The sequence below is a fragment of the Crassostrea angulata genome, chromosome 2 (genome assembly GCF_025612915.1).
Source record: "Crassostrea angulata isolate pt1a10 chromosome 2, ASM2561291v2, whole genome shotgun sequence".
Taxonomy (NCBI): domain Eukaryota; kingdom Metazoa; phylum Mollusca; class Bivalvia; order Ostreida; family Ostreidae; genus Magallana; species Magallana angulata.
In genome coordinates, this window is record NC_069112.1 from 50,055,182 (window position 1) to 50,059,947 (window position 4,766).

The following is a 4,766-nucleotide window of genomic DNA, read 5'->3' on the forward strand; positions in this document are numbered from 1 at the left end:
TTTTTTTCAAATTTCATAAAACAAATATGTGTGAATCGTAACGTTACATGAACGAGTTAATTTGTCTACATAGACACACAAGCGAACAAATGCCACTTTAAGGCCCAGGCATATACTGCATTACGTTGTGTTGCGTCTTAGATAAATAGTTGTGATTCAATTTCATTTTTTTCATCTATATCATTTATGAATTCAATGAACACACATTATTTTAACGTTCTATGTGCAACTATTTGTCGGGGCGCCCCTGTTTGTAACCCCCGCGCGCGCGCCGAATTTAAACAGTAACGAACGGCATTGTAGAAAAGAGAGAGCCGTAATGCAGAAGAGAAGTTGTGTATTCTTTCGACGTACAAATGCATTTTCAATTTACTGTGAAACATATGAACATGCACAGGGAACAATACTACATATTTGTTTAAGGAGGATATTTTTCTCGTGTGAATCGTTTACGAGGAAATTCTGACAGCCACACTTCTGTCGACGATCAGCCGTTGATAAGCTACGAGTAATAAAGGGGAAAAGATGGACATTAAAGTGTGTGATTTATGTGGATGTTACTGAAGAAGGTGAGGCTTTTACTCCTTTTAAAGTTTTAAAAAGTTAAAGTTAAAATTTAGTATATAGTATAGATGTACATGTAAGTACGTGCACACTGTTTGTTTTTGTTATGGTGTGGGTGTTTGTTTACTAGGCTAACGTGTAATTTTTACATGTTTCATGGATGTTTAGACTCGCTCGAGGTTCATGGGGGACTGGAAAGGGTAACTGATTTTATGTATTTAAAAAAATAACAGATTATGAATTTTCAACTCAAAATTCAAAGCAGGGTCTAATTAGAAACATATCATATATTCTTGTGCAGAAGACTCCAAATGTAGTCATGAATATCCTGTAGACATAACTTCAAGTAAATAAAATTGTATACTTCAGACTTCAGAGTTAAAACATGACTTTAATATCTTTATGATGCCAATCATTGTATCATTAGAAAGGTTTAGCAGACCAACGGGTACCCGGTACATGTACTTGTACATGTAGGTTACAAGTTAGAACTATGCGTACTATTCTACCAGTTCACATAATTTTTCTTGTTTAGCAGTTATGATGTGTACTTAAATTGTCCTTGTTAATGTTTTAAATGTAATTTTTAAGGCGTCGAGCTAATGCTCGGCAGCCTTCTAGCGATCGTCTGGATTGGCAATCGTCCAAAAATTCACGCTCTGCACCGCCTTTTAAATGCGCATAAGAAATAAGTTCTTTAAATTGTTAAACGTATTGCAAGATTTTTATTCCATTTATTCAACTAAATTGTGTACAAAAAACCTGATTTTGCATCCCTGGTTATTGACAACTCATTGCATAAGTCTAAATTTGCTTAATCAAGAAATGGCGGATGAATATAATAAAGTGAAAAAATTCACTAAATATTATTTAAGTTTATCGCTTACATTTTAAGTGGAGATCGTGCCCGATAGAAATAAAATTTGATATGTAAATTTATTTGTTATCGGGCACGGTCTCCAATATAAATGTAAGCGATAAACATATCTATTAATTTTGTTGCAATAAATAAACAGGGTAATGCAGTTGGTTTGGTCAAGCATTTAAGATAGCACGTGTTGTGGATTTGTTTGTAAACAACCATAGGTAATCTTGTTTCAAAAGGGAATTGAAATATAAATAGAAGTATGTTTTATTATTATAATTAGGGGCACACTGTTGATGTATTCATATTATGAACCTGTGAAAATTGATCAAAGACTTTTTAAAGCAGAAAGAAAATAATTTATTTTTGAACTTTGAAATTTCTTTTTTGATTCTTGTAACCATGATGAGTTATTGTATTATAAACGCATCACTATCTATTTTATAAGGAAATATACTGATTTTTTGTTTTTAAAGCAACACAAATTTAAACATAATTCAGTTACTTTTTTTATTCAAATGTTATTTGATATACGACCTAAGTACAAATCTAATTATTGATATCTGTCTATATAAAAGAACATGTCAGCTCGACGCCTTTGTGGCCGTTCCGGCCTTTGATTTATTCTCTTTTTTTAATCTGACTACTGGCAGTACTGGCCTGCGAGCAGTTCTCGTCGAGGACCATTTCTCGCTGGTGCACTGTAACATCATATTTTCGTATATAATTTTATGTGTTGATAAAATGACGTAACAATGCACTGGTGAGAAATGGTACTCGGCGAGAACTGATCGCACACCAATATTGATTAATTACAGACAAAAACTGAAGGTTGCGCGTGTTATTTTTTATTGAACAACATTGTTTAAAATAATTCTTTATATATGTGATGATCAGACCGGTTTGAATACCAGTGCCAGATAGCTCAGTTGGTAGAGCACCTGACTAGAGATTCAGGGGGCCCAGGTTCAAATCCCGGTTTGGTCCTTCATTATTTCTCCCATCCTGTTACAATATTGGTGTTGTGACCAACCCCTGGAACTAACAGGTTAACTCCTGCCAGGGGTGATCTTCGAGGGTGAAGATCATTTAAGGGGGGAGGAATGTGACGGTCAGACTGGTTTGAATACCGGTGCCAGATACATGTAGCTCACTTGGTAGAGCACTTGACTAGAGATTCAGAGGGCCAGGTTCGAATCCCAGTTTGTTCCGTCGTTATTTCTCCCATCTTTTACATATACATGTATATCAGATATATGACAGATGATTAAGGGTCATCACATGTTTTGCAAGATGCAATAAGTGTTAAAAACCTTTACTTTACAACACAATACATATAAGTGAATATTTACAGTGATTTATGTTTCCTGTTATTATTTGGTGTGGTTTTCTTGACAGTGTCGCATAAACAATTTACCCGCTCCTAAAACACAAACTTTCTTTTTGTGGATTCAGCTTACCGCTGATTGGCTGCTGTTGCAGCAGACAAATAAGATATGCACGCACAAAACACAATGAACTTATCAGAGAATGAGTTGAGTTTATTTCAACTGTTGGAATTTGGGGTTGTTTTTTTTTAAATGTATACTTGTGACAAAACATATATGTGGTACATACAGCTGTAGCTTTGTGAAGAAAATTTTGGTTAGACCATATATACCTATCATGCAAGTAAATAATATTTAAAAAAAACTTGCAATTTATGGCGCATGAAATATACGCTAGTTTTATAAAGATTGACATACATGTAATGTACCACATTCTGTGAAAAATAATCTATTAAAAATTCTTCATTAAGTTTACTCATACATGTTTTATGCTTATTACACATAGTATTGTTTTTAAAACATGTAATTTATAAGAAAATAAGCAAAAACCCTTGCTTAATTTATTTGCAAAAAAAAAACACAGTAGAATTGATAAAAAATGGTATACCAGAAGCTAATACCAGTACATGTACTTTGACGCTGTTCGGTGGGTAATATTCGTTTGTAATTTACGAATTGAAATATTGACTGTTGCACTACAAGTACGGTAATAAACTCTCTCTCTCTCTCAAACTCTCTCTCTCTCAATTTGATAAGTGTTTATACCTATGAAAATTTTTTAATATTATATTATGACTTGATATGCAAATTTTTGATCTTGTACTGCCTAAATGTTATGTCATGTATTGGGATATGTCATACCTATTACACTGCATGGTCAGTGTATTTTTCCCAGAAATACTATGCATATGTTAATGTAAACACAGCTATTACTAGTACATGTATGTAAACACAGCTAATTATTTTTTTTTTTATTTCAGCTCAAAACAGACTCTTGTTACCACATGGCTTTTACCGGTACCTGTTGATTCTTGGGGGTCAGCTCCTGAGATTAACCTGTCACCTCTATCCACATGCATATTCCTTGTGTTCTACAGACTATTTACCGGTAATTCAAATTAAATCCGATAATGCATAAACAATAATGGAACTTGAAGAAAGCATCATGCCATGTTGTGGTTTGTGTTTGATAAGAAATTATGAAAACAAAATTAAGGCTGTTTATAAAGAAATTCATAATTGCTGTGAAAATTTGTTTTTCAATAAAAGTATGCAATTATGTTTCCTTTATTTTTTATTTCATAAAGATATTTAGATGTGTTTACATAATTGAAAAATCCCCCCCCCCCCCTCTATTTAATTGTCTGCATTAAGATTACATGTAGGATATGTAAATGTACATTTGACTTTGAAATAACATCTGCTATGATAATTACTATTGAAATGAACAAGAAACAACCTATTTCTACCTTTCTAAGGTATATATGCATAAAAAAAAGTAGAAAAACATGTCAAATTTGAAAATTTTTCATTGAAATCAACTCGATCTGTCTCCAGCTACCTGGGTGAGTTTGAATTTAATTTTAATTTAAGGCAGATGTCTAACTTGTAGGTTGTAACTTACTGTTTTAGCATGGTTAGAAGGAGACTAGAAATCAGAATAGATTAGATATTCACTAAATATGATTGTTAGCTTACTTTTTTCATGAAAACAAGAAATCACAAGCAGGACAGCTGTCTATTTGTTAATTAAAATGGTACAAATCATACAATAAACAAATAAAGATCAAATTTTAGAATCATTGATGATTGTTTTCATATGTGTGAGAAATTACTCAAGGAAATTGCCACACGTTTCATAAAATTAGATAAAACATTTCAAACCATGACTTTTTATGAAAATCAAAAGATTGGGGGGTGGGGGGTATACATGTAAGGGTATTTCTAAGTGATGTGAAGCTTTTATCATGATTATATCATGTAGGGGTATGTTGTATTGAATAAGGTTT

General features: G+C 32.8%; 1 long non-coding RNA gene across 1 annotated transcript; it reads left to right on the forward strand.

Moving 5' to 3' along the window:
• Nucleotides 1-284: 284 nt before the first annotated feature.
• On the forward strand, nucleotides 285-4,036 carry LOC128171322 (uncharacterized). The gene is made up of 2 exons (XR_008242061.1): nucleotides 285-569; nucleotides 3,738-4,036. It is a non-coding gene; the product is annotated as an uncharacterized LOC128171322 (long non-coding RNA).
• The last annotated feature ends 730 nt before the right edge of the window (nucleotides 4,037-4,766 follow it).